Source organism: Puma concolor, chromosome E4 (genome assembly GCF_028749965.1).
Source record: "Puma concolor isolate L17-30 chromosome E4, mPumCon1.1.hap2, whole genome shotgun sequence".
NCBI lineage: Eukaryota > Metazoa > Chordata > Mammalia > Carnivora > Felidae > Puma > Puma concolor.
The window spans coordinates 4,253,766-4,279,940 of record NC_141683.1 but is presented as its reverse complement, the minus strand read 5'-3'; the positions used below and the strand labels follow the sequence as shown (position 1 = coordinate 4,279,940).

Below are 26,175 nucleotides of genomic sequence, written 5' to 3'. Positions count from 1 at the left end.
CAGTAGCTGCTTCTTTTGTATTGCTGAGTAGTAGTCCATGACGTGGATGTGTTTTTTTTTTCTTTGCCTATTTTCAATTGAATTGTTTCTGCTACTGTTGAATTTTGAGTTTTAACATTTCTTAGGAATCCACTGCCATTATCTTCCAAGTCTTCACCAAAATTAGATTGTCGTGGCACTAGTGGATGGAACTCTGATGTGGTAGAAAGAGGGAGAAGCGACGGTCTCTAAGAACCATGGCAAACGAAGTCCTATGATTACCATCGTGACTCTCGGTTTAATTTTTAAACGTCAAAGTTTTTATTAGAAAAGAAGCAGAATGTGGCTGCACTTGGGAAATGGGTTTGCCCAGAAATTTATTGAGTGTCTACTATATGCATATTTGTACTAGGTGCCCATAAGTCTTTATTGGCTTATGACTAGCAAAACTTTAAGCTCGAACTGAAATTTCTTAAAAGTTTAAGGTGGTAGGGAATACTACTTGCAGAACTAGCAACTTGAGTGCATTTTTTCTCTGACATGCTGACTCCACAGTCTCATTTATGGACCATCAGCAGTTTCCACGTCTTCCTCAAACTATACATTGTGAAGCAGAAATTATTTGCAGGGCTGTCTGTTCTTAGGTCTGGGTTTGGAGCAGCAGTAGGGATACGTTTTCTCCAAAGAAGATGAGGCCAGAGAGGGAGGGCTTAAAGTATGGGGGTTGGTGTTCCTTAGTGGAAAGACCCATTAAATCTTGCCTGTAAAGTAGCTTGATACAATCTGAGTGTGAGGGTGCTGAGTGAGGTTGGGAGCTTGAACAGGAGAGACTGGGAGACCCCTCTATGGATGGTGCTGTGGGGGCTGGTATGCAAGCAAGAAATGAACCAAAGTATGACGTCCCACACACCAAGGACAGGGCCGTCCCAGTCTCTCCCCTGGGACCAGTGACCTGGGAACAAGAGACATTAGCCATTTCTTTTTTTTTCTTTTTTCTTTTTTAAATTTTGTTAACGTTTATTTATTTTTGAGAGAGAGAGAGAGAGAGAGAGAGAGACAGAGAGTGAATGGGGGAAGAGCAGAGAGAGAGGGAGGCACAGAATCTGAAGCAGGCTCCAGGTTCTGAGCTGTCAGCACAGAGCCCAACATGGGGCTCGAACCCATGAACCGCGAGATCATGACCTGAGCCGAAGTGAGACACTCAACTGCCTGAGCCACCCAGGTGCCCCTGGACGTTAGCCATTTCTACTCTGAGTGTCCAGTGTATCCCAAGTCCTCAGCACTGCAGTTTATCTGTGGGTGAAGCAGAATTCACAGCCAGTGATGCCCAGTGAGCTTGGCAAAGAGCAAAAAGGCCCTGAATCCAATGTTTTAACTCTTAGAAAAAGAGGGAGAGGTTCTTGCATGTGTGTAAAGACTAATGAGATGGGACTGAGGGCAATGAAGGGCATGACAGGAGCTTTAAAAGGGACCTTTTTAACTTAGGGTGACAGGGGAACTGTAAGCTTCTGAAATTGTATGTTTCTTTGTGTCTACCTCTCCCTAGCAATGCTTAGATATGCAGTGGGTACTCAGCACCCGGAAGGAAGGCAGGCAGGGAGGGAGGGAGAGAGGAAGGCAGGAAGGAAGAAAGGAAAGGAGGGAGGGAGGGAGGAGGGAAGGGAGGGAGGAAGGAGGAGGACATTGTCCTGGGGAATGTTCTAAGCAGGATAAGAGAAGTAAACATCCGTGCTCTAGAAGTCTGGTCCACAGACCAGAGTTCAAGGAAGAATTTTCCATGGCTAAAGAGAACCTGGCAGTGACCATAGAAGGTTGGACAGAGCTTTCCTTTGAGAGTCAAACGAGGACCTCCAGGCTCGGGCTCCTGGGACACTGAGCAGTTAGCTGTATCCATCCCTCCTCTATTGTGGCAATTCCTGGACTTAAATGCTTTCAGTTGATTCTGAGTCCTCTCGTTACTGAGATCTGGGCCACAGAGGTTGGAATGCATGTGGTAACTGGTCTTTAATTATTAACTACCATTGATTTCTCGGCCAAGGGTCATTCCTCTCCTCCCTTTCTGAGGTTCAGACTTTTGGCACCCGTGTACAGAAATGAAGTCATTCACTGATTGGTAATTCTGCAGCCCCTCTCCCTCCCATTCCGTGTATGTAAACCCTGGAAGGCCTGAGCGCTGGGACCGAAGCTCATACGGGCTGGTGAGAAACTTCACACTTTGTGTTGTGCTGTGTGTGTGCACGCTGCTGTCGGCCATAGGCTTTGCTGAGTCAGGAGAGGCAGTGGGGTGGGCAGGAGGACACTCAGTAAAAGGAGGGAAAGGTGATTGCTGAAAAAAAAAAGTTCCATCTGGTCTTTTCCTGCCTGATAAGTTCTTGGGTAAATATTTTTCTGCTTTTTCATGGACAACCATGAGGAGAGGTTTTTGCCCTCTAGAGAATCCACTACTTGCCACGTGAGCTTGGTTGTATAGCTGGAGAAGCTTCTGCAGAATTGTATTCTTTGCTGTGGAGCCTTCATGGGCTCCTCCCTTAATGGCAGCCCCCTTTTCTCTAGTACTTAGAGCGAGGACAGTGAATTAGTTCTCGCTAGGCCTGTGATTGGAGCATACAATTTATAGAATGGGGCTACAGTATGGCCTCCAAAGTCAGCAGAGACTCAACCACTCAGTGCTCACAAGTGCTGGCGTTGAGGGCCCTCCTGGGGCATCGGTGGGCTCTGGGTTGGTGGGAAGGCCTTGGTGAGGAAGGGTCTGTGGCAGAGACACTTAGGAAGGGCTCATCCCAAGACTGTCCTGGGACAGGAGTAGGATTCCTATGAGAATGGGTTCTAGAACGGCTGTTCTGGGTGGAAGTGATTAGATTTGACTCTCTGAGATTCTGTATCTGTTGCATGTGAGAGCTACTTTTCCAGTCCTGATATTTGAGGGCAGTAGAAAAGAGTCTATCTTTGAACTCAGGGTCACGTATTTTGTGTCACAGAGCCCCACGCAGAAACTGAGAAACAGCTATGAGTGGCATTTGAATGGCGTTGTTGCTAGTATCTCGTCCTTATATTTCTAATATGACTTTCGCATTGCTTGTGTTTTCAGTTGCCCATTGAACTGTTAATTTCCTAAATGCCTTGTTGAGATTATGAAATGCTTTTTTTTCTAAACAGAGGGCTTTCGTGTATAGTTATTAAGCTCTTCCTTAATCAGATCTTTATTGCCCCAAGCAAAAGAGAATTGAGGAGTAAACCAGCATATATTTGGAACAGCCAGAATGATGTCACATAACCTGTGCTCTACAGTAGGTTTTCAGTATTCTCACGTGATTCCAGGTTGCTAAATTTCATCAGGATTGGGTGCTAAATTTCATGAATGGCTTTGTCTGAGTCCACTGAGATGATAGTTTTCCTTCTCCTTTCTACAACTGTGAAATAAATTGATTTTGATGTGTCAACCCCATCTTGCATTCCTGGAATAAATCCAACATGATTTTGAGATTACCAGTCTTAAATATTGCTGCTGTCCCTTTCAGATTTTGGTATCCGGTCACACTTGTATAAAATTTGTTGGGGAGGGGGTGCCTGGGTGGTGCACTCAGTCGAGCCTCCGACTCTTGGCTTCAGCTCAGGTCATCGTCTTGCAGTTTGTGAGTTCGAGCCCTGCATCGGGTTCTGTGCTGACAGTGCGGAGCCTGCTTGGGATCCTCCCTCTCCTTTCTCTGCCCCTCTCCTGCTCATGTTTGTTCTCTCACTCTCTCTCCCCTTGCTTCCCCCCTCCTTCTAGACATAAACTTAAAATAAAATTGGTTGGAGAGGGTGACATATGCAAGATGACTGAATAAGACCCCCCTACTCGACATCAACAATTTGGCATCCAATCTCCCACAAAAGCACCTTTGTGGGAGCTCTGGGATCCAGGTAGGACACTGTGAGACCCCAGTGTAGTCCAAGGCCAAGGAGAACCGTTTTGAGAAGGTAGGCTCTTCCTCACAGGGCTGACCGTGACTGTGGTCCCAATTATGGGCCTGCAGACAGCTCTGGCCCCCCTTAGAACTTGGCTACCGCCCTGTTTGGCTTTGCTTCTGTCACCAGCACCACATGCCGGGTGACCCAGGAGGACTCAGGCACACGGACCTCTGTCCTGGCTGTGTTTCCCAATCCAGCAGGTTGGACTTCCACATGTACCTGTTTCAGAAAGACCCTTTCTTTAAAAACTGTGTTAGAGCAATGGGGTACTACTTGGCAATGAGAAAGAATGAAATCTGGCCCTCTGTAGCAACGTGGATGGAACTGGAGAGTGTTACGCTAAGCGAAACAAGTCATACAGAGAAAGACAGATACCCTATGTTTTCACTCTTATGCGGATCCTGAGAAACTTAACAGAAGACCATGGGGGGAGGGGAAGGAAAAAAAAAAAAAGAGAGGGAGGGAGCCAAACCATAAGAGACTCTTAAAAACTGAGAATAAACTGAGGGTTGATGGGGGGTGGGAGGGCGGGGAAAGTGGGGGATGGGCATTGAGGAGGGCGCCTGTTGGGAGGAGCACTGGGTGTTGCATGGAAACCAGTTTGACAATAAATTTCATATTAAAAATAAAGAAATAAACAAACAAATAAATAAATAAAATTTGTGTTAGAGGACTTAAGTATAACATCCGCCCCCCAACCTCAGGGGTTATGAGGCAGATAGTCGTAGGTGGGGCACAGGTGATTTTATTTAGGGCAGGGAAACGATTTTGTATGATTCTGTGTAACGGTGGATCACATTACAAGTTTGTCAGCATTTTGTGTACAAAACTCTAAAACCATTGCCTTTGGCGGATAACGATATATCAGTGTTGGTTCATGGACGAGAACAGATGCTGATGGGGGAGGGGACGTGGGGACTTTTCCTACTGTCGGCTCGACTTTGCCGTAAACCTAAAACTGCTCTAAAAACTAAAGCCTATTAATTTGAAAAAGAAAAAACGCAAAAACAGAACACCCATTTTCTCTCCCTCAGAAAAGCTTGTGAAGACAAAAAGAAAGACCAATGTCCCCAAAACACAGGAATAGACACTTAGTGTGACTAGCGAGGACAGGCAAGGTGAGGGTATCGGGGGACCGTTTTCACTCCCAGCCTGCAGAACTTTGTAGCTCCTGTCAAGATGGAAAAATGGCTAATTATATTCTGTTGGCACAACTGTGAAAGGCTACAAGACATTTTAACGATTAGCTGGAACACTATTATGAAACTTAAAAAAATGTACCCATTTGGCTCCTAAGTCACTGAGGAATAAGGTCTAAACACATAGGTCTCGGTGGGTTAAAAATATATGTGAAAAGATGTTTCTATTGCATTTTAATCATTAATATTTTTAATCAGTGGAATGGTTGGGTAAATTATAGTTCATCATACTATGGATTATGATGCTGCTATGCAAAACAGCGAGCTTGATATGTTTGTATGAAATGACACTTATATTTTCTTTTTTTTTTTTTTTAAGCTTATTTAGGGGGCTCATGCAGGAGGGACAAAGAGAGAGGGAGAGAGAGAATCCCAAGCAGGCTCCACACTGTCAGCATAGAGTCCGAGGTGGGGCTCAAACTCACAAACTATGAGATCATGACTTGAGCCGAAATCAAGAGTCAGGCACTGAACTGAGGTGCCCCAACACGTGTATTTAAATTGAGAAAATGCATATTGGGTAATGCGTGTGGTCTCAGGAAAAAATAAAGGAAAACACGTGTCTTTATATCTGTTCGCAAACGTAGAGTGGGGGGTAAGAGGATACAGAACAAGACATTAACATTGATTGTTTTGGGAATGGGGGAAAAGAGGAAGATCGTTGGCTTTTTCTTGTTACACTGACAGTCCTATTGTTGCAAAAAGTAGGTACTACTTTTGTGGCTTGAAAGGAAAAGCCAAATTGTTGTAGAATAAAACAAAGACCACAGAAGAGAAGCCCTGGCCCTGGCCAACAGGGCCAGGGTCCAACAGACCTGTTCTACCGTCCCGTTCACGGTGACTGCCTCTTAGTGTAACTCCTGAGCATCGGTATCCTAGAAATCCATTTGTTTTCTATGCTTTGAGGGATGTTATTTAAAACAAAAACCCTCTTGCTATCAGAGCTTGGTGCACAGCTTACCAGCGTGAGGTGTCTGGTTAATCAAAGCTTAGTGAGTGAGCAAAGGGAAAGATCTCTCCTCCCACCCCATCTCCATTCTGTTTTTAAAATTATTTTTTTGTGTATTTATGTTTATTTCTTTTGAGAGAGAGCAAGCAGGGGAGGGGCAGAGAAAGAGAGGGAGACAGAGAGAATCCCAAGCAGGCTCCCCACTGTCAGCGCAGAGCCTGATGCGGGGCTTGAACCCATGGATCGTGAGATCATGACCTGAGCTGAAATCAAGAGTTGGACACTTAACTGACTGAGCCACCCATTCTGTTTTTAGATTGGTACGCATCCAGTGTAAGAAGGGCGTGGGGGGTAATGTGTCATGCCCCCAAAAGAGAGTATGGGGATCTGGAAAACTTAAACAATTTGTAAGCCTAGTCTAACATCAAAACTCAAACATGGCACACTAGCCATCTAATGATGCATGGCCCCCAAACTTCTATCAGCTTGAAACAGCACACATTATCTCGTGTGGTTTCTGTGGCTCAGGACACTGGGGGTGGCTTCGCTGGGTGGTTCTGTCTCTGTCTCTCATGAGGTCAGGGTGTTGGTCTGGGTGCACTGAAGACTTGGTCAGCACTGGGGCTCTGTTCCATGTTGGCTGACTCACATGGCTGCTGGGTTAGAGCTGGCGCTTGGAGAAGGGCCTCAGTTTCTCCTATGCTTCTACATATGGCTGCTTAGTGTCAGGACGTGGCCGCTGGTTTCGCCCAGAGCTAGTGATCTGAGAAGAGGGGGAAGGAGAAGGCCACAGCGTCTTCTGGGACCACACCTCAGAAGTTATGTGCCATTAGTCTTGTACATTCTTCTCCATTAGAAGCAAGTCCCTCAGTACAGGCCACCCTCCAGAGGAGGGGAATTCACTGCACCTTTTGAAGGGAGGAGTATCTGAGAATGTGTGAGTCAAAGTTCATCACCACCCAGTGCTCACTGCGGCACTGTTGTCTAGTTTCAGAAATTTCTAGAAAATTTCAGGAATGCCTCTTAGGCATTCTTTCTCTCCAGAGGTTTATGGATTTTTTTTTCCTTAGTAGCTTCTCTTTAAAGGATTTTGGTGATCCAGCATTCTGCATTCCCTTTTATGTACTTGCTCCTGTTTCCACAGGGCCACAACTTCCTATCCCAATTCCTATCCTTACCCACCCCCCTGAATCATAGATTCACCAATACAGTCCTCCTAAAGGTCTGTTGGGACTAATACCATCATGATCTACATCCCTCTGTGCATCAGTGACCATACTATGAACAATAGCTGACATTTACACGGAAATTACTATATACCAGCCACTGTTTGAAGGGCTCTATGAGTGCCAGAATGTGCCACGTACACCAGGTCCTCGCTCATGACTCAGGTCTCCTTTCCTAACCTAACTTCCACTCCCACCCCCTCGACTCCCATGGCGGAGCCCTGGCCCGTCCCTGGCAACATCCCCAGTATCTTCAGTGTCTTCCCTTGAATGTGTCCTTTGCCTTGTGCTCACACGGAGACCTGGCTCCTGGATGGGTGCAGCTTCTGTGGCCTTATTCTATGGCAGGCATTTCCTCTCTTGCTTCCTTTGTATGTTTGGGCCGGGAGATGTGCTAGCTCTTTCCTCCCCCACGGCTGCTTCCAGTCTGTTTTCCCTCCTTCCTTAAACACCTCGCAGATTTGAAGCTCCTGCTATCAGACTCTACTGCCCTGGCCCCTCTTTGTGATAGTACATCGTAGACATCCCTGCTTACTCTTTTCCATTCCTTGAATGTTTTGACCTCCTAGATTACTCGCTCTGCTGCTATAATTCATGGTGATTATGATAACAACAAACAGACTAGCCATCCAAAACTCTGGCCCCTTGGTTTTTGTCTTAGCTTCCAAAGTTGTTTGTTGTTGTTTTTTTTCTTTCCACTATACCTCGATCGTCTACTTCTGTGGTCCCATGCTAGATCTTTCCGTTATTAAGAACTACATCTCCTCTGTAGTGTCTGCATCCAGCACCGCCTCCCTCTCCACCTCTCTTTCTAGTACTTCAGGGAACAAATCTTCAGCCCAAGTAGGACTTGGGTTCTGTTTGTGGTTATAAGAAATATGTGTTTGTGGTCTTCGTCTTGTTTCTGGCACAGAGCTCCCCAAGTGACAGGAATTTCCTGTAATCAGACCCATCAAGATGTCTTTTGCGAATGAGGTGACTTTTGGAAACCACCTAAAGATGGGGGCTGGCTGCCCGCAAAGCCAACCGTGTGATTATAGGGTCGGAGCTTTCAACCTCAGCCCTGACCTCTGGGGAGCGGAAGGGGACTGGACGTTGAATCAGTTACCCATGGCCGATAGTTTAATCAATCATGCCTACGTAATGAAGCTACCATAAAAACCCAAATGGACAGCGTTCTGAGAACTTCCAGATCCGGGAACACATGGAGGTCTAGGGAGAGTGGCATACCCGGAGAGGGCAAGTAATATAGAGGCTCAGTGCCCTTCCCCTCACACCTTGCCCCATGTGTCTCTTCCGTCCATTAGCTAGTAAGTAAACTGTTTTCTTGAGTTCTGTGATCGGCCCTGGCAAATTAGACCTGAGAAAGGGCTGGTGGGACCCTCTTACTTTAGCCAGTTTGGTCAGAGGCTGGACTTGTGACTGGCATCTTAAGTGGGGGGTGGCAGTCGTGTGGGACTGAGCCACCAACCTGTGGGATCTGATGCCGTCCCTGGGCAGATAGTGTCAGGACCGGGTTGGGGGATAGCCAGCCGGTGTCAGAGAACTGCTTGGTGGTGTGAGGAAAAACCCGCACTCTGTAATTCGGAGCGGACACGCAGGTTCGTTGATCACAACCCTGGCCATCCCTCTCTGGTCCTGACTGCTGACCTGCCAAGATTCCGTGGTCCCCCTCTCCAGCCACTCTCTTGCGTAGTCTCAGCCCCCTTGTTTCTTTCTTCATTGCACTTACGGGTGTGAAATCCACTTTCCAGCTCTTTGTATCTAATCCAGGTGGCAGAACTGGCTGGAGAAAAACACAACCTGAGTCATCTCTGTTGGTGTGGGCTGAAGGTTGCTAGGCAACGTCGCCGTATTCTCATGGTCCAGACTCTCCTGCGCGTTAGAGTCTCTTGGGCAGGTTTTTAAAGAATCCTGATGTCAGGCCATGCCCCCAGACTGATTAAGCCACAGTCTCGAGGGGTGGACCCAGACACCAGCGTGCTGGCTTCTAAAGCCCCCCAGTGATTCCGAGGTGTGGCCACGTCCAGGGACTGCTGCCCCAGTGCCTTTGCTCCTCTACTCCTTGCATAACTACATTTCATCCACTATGCTCTTCCTCTGACATGCCCAGCACGGTTCCACTGCAATGTCTGTGAAAGGGTTCTCTTCCTTCTAGAACTTTCTTTCCCCAGAAAGTTGCCTGCTTGGCTTCCTTATTCCTTCATGTTTCTGCAGTAAATGTCTATTAGTAATACCTTTCTGAGCTATGCCTTATCAAATAAGACCCTGCACCCACCTTAGCACTTCCTAGCCCCCTTGACTGCCTTTTCCTTAGCATTTGTTAGCATCTAATGCATTCTGCATTTATTTGTTAATCATTTGTTACCACCTGCCAGAAAACAGCAGGGACTTTGTGCATTTTGTTCATTTTCCATAACAGAATATGCACAGTAAATTTATTTTACCAGCAGATCAATCGGTGCTCCATACCAATTTTTTTTTATTTAAAGCTTTTTTTTTTTTTTTTTTAATATTTGTTTATTTTCGAGTGCACAAGCCAGGCAGAGGCAGAGAGAGACGGGGACAGAGGATCTGAGGCGGGTCTGCACCGACAGCAGCGAGCCCGAGGCGAGGCTTGAACTCGCAAACCATGAGATCGTGACCTGAGCCGGAGTGGGATGCTTCACCACCCAGGCGCCCCACGACACATATTTCTTGGGCAGCAGAAACGTCTCAGGAGTTTATTGCGTGCAAGACAACTGTTCTTTGACGCAGTAAATGCATTTGTAAACCTGACCAGAATGGTTGCGGTGGGGCTTGGGTTGGGGGTCGGGCCCCTGGATGCCTTGAGGGCCGGTTCCTACCGTAAAGGGCGAGGCTCGCCGGGGCGGTGGGGAGAGCAGCAGGGAACAAATAGGAAACAGCACCATGCGGAGCGCACAGGCTTGTGTTTTCAGCAACCAGAAGAGAATCAGGACGGGAACTTTGACTTCAGCTCAAAGCCCAGTGGGACTTAGCTGGTGATCAGAGAGTGACCAGTCCTGTCACCACAACACAGACCACGAACGGCTCTGGTGGACGTTGGGGAGGAGGGAGTGTCTAGAGGCCACAGAGGTGAAGACTCAGCCTATTACAATTGGTTTGGGTACCCGGGGGGTTTCTTTGCAAAGTTTGGTGGCTGGGAAAGTACGGATTCCACCTGCGCTCCTAGAAAGACCGAAGACACAAAAGGAAAGAGAACTTACAGACTAGTAGCAGGTTACGTTTTCTTAAGCGGTGGACACGTCATGTGGAGCTTAATTTTTTTCTATTAAGTATAATCGTAACAAAAGATCAAAAATGAGTCTGGGGGTTGGGGGGGGGGTGCCTGCGTGGCTCAGTCAATTGAGCGACTGACTTCGGCTCAGGTCATGATCTTGTGGTTTGTGAGTTCAAGCCCCGTGTCGGGCTCTGTGCTGACAGCTCAGAACCTCGAGCCTGCTTCGGATTCTGTGTCTCCCTCTCTCTCTAACACTCCACTGCTCTCTCTCTCTCTCTCTCTCTCACACACACACACACACACACACTCTCTCTCTCTCAAATATAAATAAACATTAAAAATTAAAAAGAAAGAGTCTTGGGGCACCTGGGTCAGTTGAGCTTCCGATTTCGGCTCAGGTCATGATCTCATGGTTCCTGAGTCCAAACCCTGCACCAGGCTCACAGCTGTCATCGCGGAGCCCGCTTCAGATCCTCTGTCCTCCTCTCTCTCTCTGACTCTCCCACGCTCATTCTCTCTCTCCCTCCCCCCCTCTCAAAAATATTTTTAAAAAGAGTCTCTAGTCAACATTGTTCAACTTTGCTCAAATGATCCTGTTTGAGTCATAAACACAGGAGTGTCTTAGGCATAGATTGTCAGCATGCAAAGTAGTAGATCTGAATCAATTCACAAATCTCTAGGGACAATGAATGGCACATTTCCTTTTTTATTTTTAAAAAAAATTTTTTTTTAACGTTTATTTATTTTTTTGGGACAGAGAGAGACAGAGCATGAACGGGGGAGGGGCAGAGAGAGAGGGAGACACAGAATCAGAAACAGGCTCCAGGCTCTGAGCCATCAGCCCAGAGCCCGACGCGGGGCTCGAACTCACGGACCGCGAGATCGTGACCTGGCTGAAGTCGGACGCTTAACCGACTGCGCCACCCAGGCGCCCCGCACATTTCCTTTTTTAAATGAAGCTTGGCAGAAGTTCCCAGCCATCAGATCCCATGCAAAGTGGCACCGTTGAGTCCCTTCTCTCCACTGGACTGGACTGGGACTGTTTCTGAGGCAGTTCAGAGAGCCGTGGACGGGCCGAACTTTGGACAGTGACAAAGAGGTTTCGTGTCTACATCTGCGAGTACGTCTGATGCTGCTCCCCTTTAGTGCCAGCTTGGTCTTGGGGACCCCTATTGGTTAGGGTTGTAGGTAGAAATTATCTTAAAGTCTTTTACTTACCCGTGATCACATTTTTTTTTAATGTGTTGATGAAAAGCCCCCAGTAAGAAAGATCCAAGTTGTGTTAGGTTGTTTGCATTTTCGACATACAGAGCTGATCATTTCTTAGGTCAACGAGACGAGGCTGTACAACTTCTTTTATGGTCCAGTGACGTTGTGAGCACAGAGCGCTGAAAGAGCCGAGACCTTAAGTATATAGAGAGGGGCACACGCTTGGCTCAGTCAATTAAGCATCCAACTCTTGATTTCGACTCAGGTCGTGATCTCATGGTTTGTGGGTTCAAGCCCTGTGTCAGGCTCTGTGCTGAAAATGCGGAGCCTGCTTGGAATTCTCTCTCTTTCTCCTTCTGTCTGCCCCTTCCTGACTCACGTGTGCTTGCTCTCTCTCTCTCAATTAACAAACTTTAAAAAATAAATAGGGTGTCTGGGTGGCTCAGTCGGTTGAGCGTCCGACTTCGGCTCAGGTCATGATCTCACCATTTGTGAGTTCAAGCCCCGTGTCAGGCTCTGTGCTGACAGCTTGGAGCCTGGAGCCTTCTTTGGATTCTGTGTCTCCCTCTCTCTCTCTCTTTCTGCCCCTCCCTTGCTCCCACTCTGTCTCTCTCAAAAATAAACATTAAAAAATAAAATAAATGTATAGAGGTCCTGTGTCTTAACAGAAAGTTCTGTTAACATTTCTGAGATAGTCACAGGTTCTTCGGGGGCTATTTGTCCACAAATCTCCCGTAGAATATTCTTTCATTAAATACCTAACTTACCTGAGTTAAGTTCCTCTTGAGATGGAATCGTCAACTGGGGAGCATGTAAGACCTCCGTTCATTTTCTGTATACAAATATGTTATACGTTACATCTAGAAAACCAAATTTTTCATTAGAATCGCAAGTGAGCACATCGCCCGTATGTTAATCTAATGCATTACTCTCAACAAAAGGGAAGGCAGCGGGGAAAGAAACCCTTCATGTCCCCTGACCTGCTTTTTGTCCTTCCAGCAAGCAACAAAGAAAGGATGCCCTTAGGTATTCTAATTTCAAAATATGAAACTGGTTCTTTTCATAAGAGTTTAGTCTCCAGGGGTATTCACACAACTGTTTCCCCCTCCGAGGTCTATTTCTGGGGTGCTGTGTATGAGGAACGTGCAGATTTCCATGCCACCAGCCCTTTCAGCCTGCCATTGCCTCTCGGGGTTTGTGGAGTTGAGCCCCCTTGGAGCTGTGCCCCCCACTTCTCCCCTGAAAGCCACCGTCTCCCTCTTTACCGCTCATGGACCAACCATCCCCCATCCCCGTGGCCCTGGTGGGCTCCATGTTTGAAACACAAAGATTTCTAGTTCAGAGGATTATGCAGAAGGCAGTGTTCACCTCTCTCCTGCTTCACAGAGCTTCTTTTTTGGAGTGATGGGGGCGTGGGGGGTGACAGAGAGTAGGTATGTTGGTGTCCGTGAGGAAGGGAGAAGATGTCTTCTTTCTTCCCCGGTAAAGCTATAGCAGAAGAAAGAAAACACTCCATCCTTTCCCAAATAAATCAAAAATCAAAATAGCATTTTGAACTATTCGCCCTGAGCAGCCCGGACCTCAACGACGCAAGTCCATTGCACGCTCACGAGCGGTGAGCCCATCTACTGTGCACCAAACAGGTGTGAAAGGCTGGGTGACCAGAACAGAGCCCGCGGGCTGTTGACCTCCAGCCTTCTCACGCGGACACTGTAGTTCGAATATCGCAGGCTGCCGTGATTCATTCCTAAGATCGTCTTTTCTAATTTCTTTCCACCCTTCAGATTTCTTTCTACTTTTAATCATTGTGTTGAGTTTCCTGCGGCTGCCCTAACAAATTATCTCAAGCGTGGTGACTTACATGTATTCTTTTACAGTTCTGGAGGCCAGAAGTCAGAAGTCCGGGTCTCCCCAGGGTTAGCATGTCCCCTAGCTGCTGGGGGCTCGGTGGCTGCCGGCCAGTGGTCCTCAGTGTTCGTTGGCTGCCTTGGTCCCCACCTCAACTTCCTCTTCCTTGTTTTCCTCGTTTATAAAGTGTACTTATCGTTGGAATTAAGGACCACCCTGATCCGGGATGATCTCTTCTCAGGGTCCTTCGTTACAGCTGCAAAGACTTTTTTCCCGAATAAAGTCACAGGTACAGGTTCCTAGCGGACATATCTTTTGGGGGATGCCAGTTAACCTACAGCTGACTTGGCTGTTTCAGTTTTTGTGCTCTTTCCTTCCGAATTGACTGTATAAACGTTTCTGTGCTATCTCTCGATCTAAGTAGGTGTCTCTAGGATAGAACAACTCTTTATAGTTAATGGACTAGAAGTCAGGGACTTGGAGTTTGATTTTGAATTTTTCTGCCACTCTCCAACCACGTGAACTTGGGTGAATGTGATCCCTCTGAAGCTTACCTTTTTTATGGTGGCTGCAAATATAGAAACCAATTAGGCCTAGCTTAAAGAAAAGAACATTGTAAGTGCCAGCACCATCCCACAAAACTCAAGGGCAAGGATGTCGCCAGACTTGGGAAGAAATTAGGCCATGGGACTGAAATGTCAGCATTCTGTCTCATGTTGGGGGCCTGTTCCTCTCTACAAACTATGTGATTCTTTTTCCCCAGATGGCTATTTTTCTGACCCGAGCTCTCCAATTTCATGTTCGGTCTCTACTGTTTGTTTTCTTCTCTCCTGTCTCCACTTTTTCACGTTGCTGTCTTTCTGTCTAGGAATCAGTTCTAGATTCCTGATTGAGGGAATAAGACTGATGCCATCGAGATCTTTCCTGATTCAACCAATTTTTTTTAATGTTTTTATTTATTTTTGAGACAGAGCATAAGCAGGGGAGGGGCAGAGAGAGGGAGACACAGAATCCGAAGCAGGCTCCAGGCTCTGAGCCATCAGCACAGAGCCCGACGCGGGGCTCGAACTCACGGACTGTGAGTTGATGACCTGAGCCGAAGTCGGACGCTCAACCGACTGAGCCACCCAGGCGCCCCTCAACCAATTTTTGACCAGAGAGGGTGTCATATACTACAGAGATGGGTTTTGAGGGTCAGACCATACAGGTTGGGGAGGCAGGCAGTTCCGCGGAAGAATTTTTCTATAAGATGCAGTTAACAGTTCCTGCTGTGCTCATTTCCTCTGTGTTTGAAGATCAGAGTGGACAGTGTGCCTAAGAACACGCTGCAAATGATATACTGAACACTTGAGCAGATTGTTTGAAAGTTCCTAGCCCTGGATTTGGGTTCTGGACAAGTAGCAGACTTGATTTTTGCTTTCGATGAGAAAAAGACGAGGATTGCATCCAGTTGTGAGGTTTGGGTAAAGATTTTCCATGAGGTCCTTGCCGCGGCTCCCAAGCTTTCACTGGTTCCACAATGGCAGCAAACCCCGATTTCAGAAATAGGAATGAAGTTGCAGGAGGGGGGAAGAGAGTGGAGCTACCAGGTCTAAGTGGGCGATGTCTTACACGGAGGCATCTCTTCAGCGTTTTCTAGAAGGCAGTGGCAAGAGTGCGAACTGGGCTCGCGTCCTCGTGCACAGAAAACATTGAGCTCTTTGTGGATCCATTTCTCCGCTGCTTAGCATGGGCTTATTTTGGACAGGTCCTGTAAAGCAGGGTGAGCACTCGACGACAGAAATAACTATCAGCCCTAGAATAAAGCAAAGGTTTTTCAGTTTCTTGGGAATCCACAATTCAGTGTCGGTGTTGGGAGGAAGCAGGTTTGTCCTTCAGCAGGTGGATCAAAGAGGTTGGGTATGTTTTGCCAAGAAGCCGTCAGTTGGGATTATTGTTGCTTCTCTTCTTATTTCCAACCGGGCTGGAGTAGCAGTGGTGTCTACTTCTCCCAGCTTTGGAGCCCCCCCTGCACCAGGAACAGCCACCAGCACTGACATGGGCACAGAGGGAAGCCTGGAGTAAGCTCCTGGGGGCGCTGTACTCTGGGCCTTACGAAGCCAGGTTCCTACAACTTACGATCTAGCTTTCCCTCATTGTACTATTTTATTAAAAAAGATCATTGGCTCCAATTCCTGGAATAGACCTGGTAGAGAAAGCCAAGAAAGAGGTCATCTTAAGGCTTTAAGTCTGGCCTTCAAGTTAGATTGGCTGAGGGACGTTGTGGGCAGCGCATGTGAGCTGGCCTAAGTCATCCAAACTAGGGCACTGCACTCTATTTGGGGACAAGTATGCATTTTCCTAGTGTCACCCATGCAAAATATGGCCTATTAGGAATCTACAAGAATGGGCTCCATTAAGAATTCTTAGAACGCCCTATTAACAGGAGACAGCTGGTCGAAGATTTGGGGTGCTGGCTATCTTTCTACCATCGCTGCCGAAACCAGGCACATGAGCAGGTGCTCACGAGGTGATGAATGAACAAACACTTTACTGAACACGTCCTTTTTCAGTGTGGCATGGAGATTCATTAGTCTTACTTTATGAAGCATCAGCAGTTTCTGATTCGTACTCTGTGAAAATGGCAGTGTTCCCTGGAGGCAGAAATGCATAATTTTTTCTTGGCAGTTGAGAACACCATTACGTTGCTTGTATTCAGTTACAAATGGAGAGATTAGTATTGGCCATGAGAACACAGTCTTCCCCAGAGAGAGGGTCATGGGCAAAGAAAGGGAAATAAAGAGATTTGGAGGAATCCAGGTCAAAATGCCTTGGTGTTTTTGGTATGATTATACCAAAAAGATTGGTATACCAGAAGGATTATATGATTGATTCTGCGATGATGTACAAGACACCAGGTCACGAGCTAAGAACACAGTGAACAGGGCCAAGGTTGATTTGGAAAATGCACCCTGGCGAACGTGGGAGAAAGTGAAAACCACTCCATGTTCGCACTTCTGTTGCACGGATCTGTGCTCTATTCGGGTCTCTACTCACGTGCGTCTTCTCAGAGAAGCCTTAATGGCCCAGCCCGTTAATAATGCCTCTGTTACTCACTATACCCTTGCCGTATATTATTTCTTTGGAGGTCACGGTTAACGTATTTTTTTTTTTTTTTAATTTTTGTTTTCAACGTTTTTTATTTATTTTGGGGACAGAGAGAGACAGAGCATGAACGGGGGAGGGGCAGAGAGAGAGGGAGACACAGAATCGGAAACAGGCTCCAGGCTCCGAGCCATCAGCCCAGAGCCCGACGCGGGGCTCGAACTCACGGACCGCGAGATCGTGACCTGGCTGAAGTCGGACGCTCAACCGACTGCGCCACCCAGGCGCCCCTAATGTATTTTTTATTATGCTTCTCGCTACCAAGAAGTGAATCTCCTGAAAAAAGTAACCCTTGGTCTTACCTGGGTCCTCCAGGAAAGAACCTGAGTTGGAGATGGGGGGCGGGGGGGGGGGGGGGCAAAAGATTTACCATCGAGAAACACGTGTGGAGGAAAATGGGGGAGAGTAAGGACAGGGGAGGGCAGTCGTCAGACCACGGTATGTATTTGACAAGATCTCTGCCAGCCCAACAGGCAACACAGGAGGAAATACTGCTTGTTAAAGGGATCCCTTCGAGGGAATGGCCCTGCCGCTGTGCTAGCTGTAGGCGGAGAATGATGGGTGCAAGCTAAGTTTTGGAGATAGCACGTTGAGGCTCCTTTTGCGCCTCTTACTGAAGGGAAACCTACAAGGTGGAGGGTGGTGGGGAAATTACAGCCTTCATCGTCACAGTTACTCTCGGGGTCACAACCGATACTAGTAATTTCTTTCCTCCGCTATCACTTCTAAGTTCTCCCTCTCCTCAGCTGTCAGCTCTAAAGGTCTCGGCGGTTGACTTGCGGTGTTCCCAAACCGCCACCCCTCAGGCGTCCCAGAGAGCCCCTGGTGATCCCATCCTTCACGGTTTGGGCTGCCGTCCGAGTCCGCTCGTGATCACAGCCAGGCAGGGGCGTACCCGGAGCTGTCCAAGTGGATCACAGTCCCACACATACTCCACCCTGGCCGCGCTGCGTAATAAAACATTCCCACCTCTTCCTGCTGATCAGGGTTCCTTTGCCCTACCAGGGTGAGGGCTTGAGTGGCCCCAGGGGACAGTCGTGGGTCGTGATTCAGTGGCACCCTTGCTGTGTCTCTGCAGAACGCGCCCTTCTCGAGGACCGGGACCTCCGACCCTGCACAGCCCGGAATAAAACAGATGGTAAACACACATTCTTCCAGATGTCTCCGGAATGACCGTAGGGAGGCTTTCTCCTGCTTTTGCTCCTTGCTCTTGGACCTTGTGTCCTTCCTCCTGGGGACACAGTGCCATAGAGAAGTGTGATTTGCTGTGCGTGCTGTGTTCTGGAGGGAAGTACTGTATCCTTGCAGAGTATTATTTCTGAGCTGGTACTTCAGCTACACCTTTGGCAGGCCCTAGTCTCTGTCACTAGTCTGCTTCTGAATCGTACAGTATGTGATGCCACGGTCATGGGCCCACAGCTGTACCGCCCTCACCGTGAGGAAGGTCCAGTAGTGGCTGTTGAGCACTCGAAATGTGGCCAGTCCGGATTGAGTGGTGATGTGAGTATAAAATACACAGGAGATGTCAACAGCTGCGCATAAAAAATGTAGAATACCTCAACTTTTTGTGCTGATTACACGGTGACATGACAGTATAGGGAGGTTGGGTGAAATAAAGAGACATCATTAAATTAAGCCTTTATTTTTACACTTTTTAATTTGGCTATTAGAATAATTAAAACTACATATGTGGCTCGCGTTCTGTTTCCTTTGGACAGCTCTGTCTTATAAGGAACCTAAAATTCTCCACGGAGCAAGCTAGGCAGTTCCCTTCCAGGGGTGTTCTGTGGGAAGGACTGAGACGTGCTTCTTGAACTTGGCCTTCCGAGTGTGTCTCCTCCCCGCCCCCCTTGGGGGAGGGTCCTCCTACCACACTTGAGTTCTGTCTCTCTGGTCTTAATTTGCCATACAACAGTACGGATGAGGTAATTTTTTTTTTTAAACTTCATTAAAAATATTATGAGAAACCATAAAGAAACAGGACTGTGTCTGACTCCGATATTAGCTCTTTCTCCCCTATTCCCACTGCTCTCCAAGTTACGACTCCCTGGAACATTGTGTTCTCCCTGTACGAACTTGAACACAGAACTCAGCAGTTCTTCAGCTCTACAAAACAATGCAGGAAAACATAGGGGGCAATAAAAACGGCATTCTTGCGAATCTCTTAGGGGAAACGGAGGGAGGGCTTGGAATTGCACACTCAAAGCAAACAACGTACCTCCTCCCATTAGACATTTTTAATCTTTTCCTGACTCCCTTCTCTGCCACTCAGCCCGTGAGGGCTCCCTCTCCCTCCCGCCCCTTTGCCCTCTCCTCCCCATCTTCCCACCTCCTGCCCTTTCTCCCTCTCCAGGCCTCTCCCTTGTTAGGATCTCTCTAACAAGGAACCATTATTAGGTGGAACCATTTAATTGCTGTACTGTGTTACTTGAGCATTTCCTTAGGGTCTCATGCTCCAAAGAAAGTAATTTCTTTTGAATAAATACAGCATCTCCCTAAGAGGAATTTTAGGGAATATGATTTTCTTCATTTCATTACACAGAATAAATTGGGTGAGTTTTAAAAGTAAAGGGTTTCAATGTTGAGAAATTTGGTAAATAGAATAAGGAGCTTTACCAAGTCCCAAGTCTCCTTAGTGTAAGATAGCCTCTCTCTAACCACATCTGGGCTGAGAAAGGCTGCCTGCAGCTCGAACCTTTCTTTGTAGATCGTTGTTACGGCGATACCAGGGCCAATCGGTTGATGTTATCAGCAGCTGTCCATCAGCTCAAGGACAAAGGCCAGCTTGTCTTTTGAACTGAAATTGTCCCTGGGATCCTTAATAATCTTTCTCTGAGAACAGGTTTCTTGATTTCAGATCAAAAATAGATTCCTTGTGGAGTGGTGGTCTATGAGCCGCCCCCCCCGCCCAACTCTGGTCTGTGATGGAGTCCTTATTGGCTCATGATCAACTCTCCCCAGCTTTATTGAGGCTGGAGCCCATTAGAAAAATAATAATGAGGGCCACCTGGGTGGCTCAGTTGGTTGCGTGTCCGACTTTGGCTCAGGTCGTGATCTCGTGGTTTCTGAGTCCGAGCCCCACGCGGGGCTCTCTGCTGTCAGCACAGAGCCCCTTTCGGGTCCTCTGTCCCCCTCCCTGTCTTTCCCCTGCTCACGCTCCCTCTCTCAGAGATAAACCTTTAAAAAACAATATTAGTTTCCATTTATTAGCAAGGTGCAGCTCCAAGTGCTCTCTATGCGCTTAGTATGTTCTGATTGTCATGACCACACAAGAGGCGGGCGTTGTTGTTTCTGTATTGTCCCAGGCAACTGAGGCCGTGAGTGATTAAGGGGCTCCCCACAAACCACACAGCACTGTAATTCCCATCGATGTGTCCTCGGTGTCCGTGTTCTGCAGTGCCCCGAAGTCTCTGGTGGGCATCCTGGAAGCACGGGTTCTTCTAACTAAAGGGGCTTCAGGGATCATTAATCCTATACCCTCACTTGACACATTTGTAAATTGATCGCAGACGTCCCAGTTAGAGCCATTCTGATCCCAAGCAAGAATTGTGTGATAGTATATGACACGTTCAGAGACACCTTGGAGGTAAATTTAGTAACTTGGCTTCCTGAAGCTTTGAAACACCTTGTCCTTAACGACCTTCTAAACGAAGACAGTTGGGCAGTGATTGCATCACGGGAAGGAGGGGAGACAGACAAAGTCGCTGAGCTCAAACGGCAAACTGCTTACTTCGAAGTGTTTTCTAGGACTCTCCCAGAGCAAACTCCTCTCCCCGCGGAAACCTTCCAGATGCTTCTGCCTCGTTATTGCAGATAGGTCTGTGATACTGCACTGACAATGAAGTTAGAGCATGCCCCGCGTTTCGTGGTCTTTATGGTTTTCCTGAGGGCGGTGTGATGCCTGTCTCTACTGTGTCTGAAATAGATCTGCGGAATTGAGCAAAGTTTGCTTAATTACACATTGTTCTTTCCTACGGCCGGAGCATTCTTTTCTTGTGAGAACGTCTAAGACAGTGGAAAATATTGAGTTGCAATAATAAAAACCAAGGGGACCATCATGTATTCATTTATTAAAAATACTCATCATAGATTATTCTGTGCCGATAACTAGCAAATGTTGTAAACAAGACTTGGAATGTCACAGCTCTCCTGGAATGCATATTCTAAGGAGGGGAGTTTGGTAAGAAATAAGGAATAAATGAATAAAATAAGTGTTCTAAGGACAGGAATACAGATGATAGGGTTTGTGGCAAGGAGCTGCCTTATACTGACGGGGTGGTCGGGACAGTCCGCTCCTTGGAAATGACATTTGGGGTGGAAACCTCTTCTGAGTGACCGCATAGAACCAACCAGGCCATGATACAGGGCGGGGATTGGCACTTTTTTTTCCCCCCGAAGAAGATCAGAGAGTAAATATTCGAGGCTTTGCAACCTGTGTACTCTCCGTCTTAACTCTGCAACTCGGCCATTGTAGTCTGAAAGCAGGAGTAGGGAAAAGAAATGGGTGTGGTCGTGTTCCAATAAAACTTTATTTGTAAGAACAGGCAGGGGCAGAGGACCTGAATTTGGCCCGCCGACCATGATTTGCCATTCTCTGATCCAGGGGAAAGAGCATTTGCAGGCAGGCGGATAGCAAGTTGCAAGACCCAAACCTGGATTCGGGCTTTGTATTCTTGGAACGGGAGGGAGGGGTGTGGCTGCAGGATGGTGAGTGGGAGGGAGAATTAGGGGTCAGAGATACAGGTAACAGGTAGGTCTTTGCACACCCAAAAAAGACATTGGCCTCTTATTCTAAGTGCAGAGGGAAGCCACAGGATGGTTCGGTCAGGGGACAGTGACACTATCTGCTCTGCATTGTAGACGGTTTCTGGTGTTGGGTGGTGACTATTGCATGGTACAGGAGTGGGCAGCAAAGAGGTGTCTTAGGGGCTGGGCTGTTCGAGGAATCCAAGCTAAATACGGTAGTGAAGGCAGGGAGAACTGTGCAGGGGTAGCAGTTTGAATCTCTCTCCACAGTCCCTTAACTACATATGAGCTCTGAGCTTCATTTCCTCCAATAGCCAAGTACAGATAAAATTCCTATTTTATTTGTTAGGACAAAATAAAACCGCGAGTCAAATGTCCAGCACATGGTTGGCTTTCAGTTATGTTCGTTCTTTTCCCCATCTTGGTCTATAGATCACATTCCGTCTCCTTTCTCCCGTCCCTTTTCTCCTCCTTACCTCCTTTTTCCATATTTCGTTCTTTCCGTCCACAGATACTTAATGGTGAACTGGATTAAGTACTTGGTACTTAATCACGCTGGCAGACACAGAGGTATCTTGTTTTTAAACATGTGCTGGCTTGGGTTGTTGGGTGCCCCCAAAAGCGAAACTTACTCTGGTCTCTTTTGTTTTTCTCTGTTATTTCCTTGATAAGACAAGCTGCTACTTTAAAAGTTCCAGCTATTTGTGTAAATAATTAGAGACCATGTCACCTTGGGGAAGATCTCATTTGTTCTGGGAAGAATCACTTAAAGAATCCCAGTGATTATGAAAATATATTGGAAGGTATGTCCTGGGGTGAGAGAAGATACATATACATTTTCGATGGCCTGACACGGACGCCTTAACGTGTGACCCTTGCAAGTACGCAGCCCCAGAGGATTGCTGGGAAGGACAAGATTATTAACATATTCACAGTGATCGAGGTGGTGAGGCAGGGTTCAAGATCCCTCATTGTGTCCCATCACCACGGCCGGGGTGGGACAGGAGGATCACAGGTCGGACTTTGCTCCAACTCTCCCTGTCTGACACATCTTTTGCATTTTTACTTTCAACGAAATTTAAAATTAAAGCCTACAGTCACCCCACATTTTCCCACTGAGTGATTTACCTTCCCAGGGGAAATATATTTGCAGCCAGCTTTTAATTATCTATCTTTCTGTTGCAGGATGGTATTGAAAAGTATACTAATTTCAAATTGGCTAGCTTGGACTGGCTAGCTTCATGTTGTTGGACAGGTCCCCTAAAATTTTCCGGACTCTGTTTAGTACTTGATCCTCTCCACGTCTCCTCTAGCTCAGTGACGCCACAACAGGGCCAACCTGCAGACCGGCACTATGACTTTGGAGGTCCAGAGGGGTCAGGGATGAGCAGAGCAAAAGTAAACTCTAACACAGAAGCAGTGGTCTGTAGAGAAAATACCCTGTAGATCCTTTTTGAAGCTAGGTTCTACTCAGGGGACATATTTTCAGGAATCACTTTGGTTGAAGAAGTGTTTGTAAGCTGTCAACAGATTTTTAGTCCTCGATCATCGCTATCTGCCCCATACCCAAGCCCCGCTGTGCACCTTTCCTGAGGATCCGGTCCAGGAGAACACATCAGAAAAGCCTTAAGATAGTATCTTACGGCAACAGGCACATTGATCCGGATGCTTGAGTGTAAGAAAGATAGACGTTCTTTCTCCTCGGGAGGATACCTGTAAATCACCAAAGCCGGGTGAATGTTATGGCAAAAAATGATTGAAGGCAATTAGGATAGGGGCGCTTGGGTGGCTCCGTCGGTTAAGCGTCCAACTTCTGCTCAGGTCATGGTCTCACCGTTCGTGAGTGTGAGCCCTGCATCCGGCTCTGTGCTGACAGCTCAGAGCCTGGAATCTGCTTTGGATTCTGTGTCTCCCTCTCTCTCTGTCCCTCCCCTGCTCACCCTCTGTCTCTCTCTCTCTCTAAAAAATAAACATTAAAAAAAAAGAAAGTAATTAGAATGAGATTTTTTAAGGGAAAGGAAATAGAGTTATTAGAAGAGAGATTTGGGGTTAATGCATTGAAGGAGAAAGATTAACTCTAGGTTCACATTCATAACCCAGAAAAAAATCATTGGACCATTTTTTGTACACGTGCGGAGAGGACCTACACATCGTGGGACCCATGGATGCCACTTTTTTGCATTTAACTGCAATTGGTATTCATATTAAATCTGTTTCATGTGAGGATGAGCCAAAATGGATTATTTTAAACATGAGAAGCCACGTTTTCTTACAGATTTCTTTCTTTCTTTTTTTTTTTTTTTTGCGCTGAATAAAATGAGGTGGCAATCCAAATGCTAACTAATTAATGACTGAATGCTAAACTAATTAATGGCTGAAGAAAATAGTGAGCATCTATATGATGGTGTATTTTGAAGCCTTTAATTTAAGTATCATCCTTATGAAGAGTCCCCAGTAGTATAGAGAAAAGCTTCTACTGTATTAAGCGAAAAGCAACATGTGATTTTTTATATAAAATATCTCTGTGAAGTAAAAAAACAATGAGAGGAAACGTGCTTTCCAGTTAGTTGGATTTTTACAATCTCTCCTATATTCTTCCTTATATATTTTGATATTTTATTTTTCCAGAATGGGCATTTATTACTTTAGAATTGGGAAACTAGTCTGTAGCCATACCACCCTGAACGCGCCCGATCTCGTCTGATCTCGGAAGCTAAGCAGGGTCGGGCCTCGTTAGTACTTGGATGGGAAAACTGGGAAACTAAACACTCCTATGAAAACCTTGTGTATAGTCGGTACCATTTCTGAATATACGAGAAATCTGTTGGATCGTTGTGAACAGAAGAGCTGTGGATAGACGCAAATAATCAGAAAGGATCCGGAAGCCGCAGAACGGCTGACGGGAAGGGATGGTCTTTTTTGGAAGGATACAATTGGAAATGATTCTTACAGGGTATCCTATTTTGGGGTGTTTGTGTAGAGTTTCAGAAGGGTTCCTGGACCACAGATAGCAGAAGCTTCTTTCCTCTTCTTCAAGAAGAGAGAACACGAGGCAAGTTGGGTAGATGGCGATGCCACTGAGTGTCGTTTAGCGGAGCGAGTGCCCAAAATGACACCAATGGCCAACGACAGAAAACACTGCTTACGTGAAAGCTGAAATTAATTTCATGCCTTCAGCAGAGGGGAGCTCTTTGCCCCTTTTCAATTAGCCCCTTTCTGTTTACATAGACACCTCTGCCACCTGGTCTTCTCAGTCACCCACTTGAATGCTACTCATGAATTTCGAGGCTGAGTCCTCAGTCTTCCATTTATCTCTGTGGGACTCTCCTCAGAGAAATCCTTTGCTCTCCCAGCCTGACTCTTCCCCTTGTGTGGATGGCTCCCCATTTCAGTTTCTCAGAGGCTCTCACCTGCATTTCCAACTTTCTGTTGAGTATTTCCACTCGAAGTCTTTAGAAATTTTTTTTTTTTAATTTTTTTTTCAACATTTATTTATTTTTGGGACAGAGAGAGACAGAGCACGAACTGGGGAGGGGCAGAGAGAGAGGGAGACACAGAATCCGAAACAGGCTCCAGGCTCTGAGCTGTCAGCCCAGAGCCCGACGCGGGGCTCGAACTCACGGACCGCGAGATCGTGACCTGGCTGAAGTCAGACGCTTAACCGACTGCGCTACCCAGGCGCCCCTAGAAAATTTTTTTTTAATGTTTATTTATTTTTGAGAGAGAGAGACAGAGCGTGAGCAGGGGAGGGGCAGAGAGAGAGGGAGACACAGAATCCGAAGCAGGCTCCGAGCTCCTGGTTGTCAGCACAGAGCCCGACGTGGGGCTTGAACTCACAGACCGTGAGATCATGACCTGAGCTGAAGTCGGATGCTCAACTGACTGAGCCACCCAGGTGCCCCTCAGAGTTTTTATAATCTCCTCAAACTCTACATTGTGTTCACAACACAACTGCTCCATATTTCATATTCTTTACAAATCCCCTCATGCCTTTTCCACCGAGAATGACCAGAGTGATTTTGCACTCCACCCTCTTCCTCAAGCTCCTCCTTGAATCTGGGGCCAGAACCTGGTTTGTCATATTTATATAATGACTTACATTGTTTCCTCCCTTCATGCTCTCATCATTGTGGTTCAGGTTCCAGTCGTCTGGTTATAAATGACATTTGGGGAACAGGGAGAAATGTTCTGAATGTGGTATAGATTCTCCATTATAGACTAAGTTGTGTCTCCACTGGGATTTGGACATGTCAGGGGCAGGCCTCCAGGAATCCACTTACATAAAATACTTTGGTGAAGGGATTCCTACAGGGAGGGAGGGGGCGTGGAGGAGGAGGCTGGAGAGGCACGTTTTGTTCCCTGGTGTGGAGTCTGGAAGAGGGTCCGCAGGATAGGCTGGCTCTGTGGGCGCTGTTGTGCATACACAAGTCTGCCTCTGCTGTCCGGTAACAGTGATGGAGATTGGGGAAGTTTCTCTACTCTCGAAACTGCAGGGACTCAGTGGCAGGCAGCCTAGGGCCTGTCGCTAAAATACCAGACATAACCAAAGCACATGAAGACAAAATGAAGCCATGCACAGAAGGTGGTTGTGGGTGGTGTGTATAGGGGGTTAGAGCTTAAGAGATGTGTCCTCTTCCTGGATGGGAATGGTCAATATTATACAAACATGGAGAATCGATTTTT

The 26,175-nt window shown here is 46.9% G+C and overlaps 1 long non-coding RNA gene and 1 pseudogene across 1 annotated transcript in view; both read left to right on the top strand.

Moving 5' to 3' along the window:
• The first annotated feature begins 2,081 nt into the window (after window positions 1-2,081).
• LOC147572254 (uncharacterized) overlaps window positions 2,082-26,175 on the top strand; it is a 171,499-nt gene continuing 147,405 nt past the window's right edge. Inside the window, exon 1 of the long non-coding RNA XR_015245994.1 lies at window positions 2,082-2,177. This is a non-coding gene — a long non-coding RNA (uncharacterized LOC147572254). The remainder of the gene's footprint in view (window positions 2,178-26,175) is intronic.
• Window positions 2,172-2,809, top strand: LOC112851649 (serum amyloid P-component-like; annotated as a pseudogene).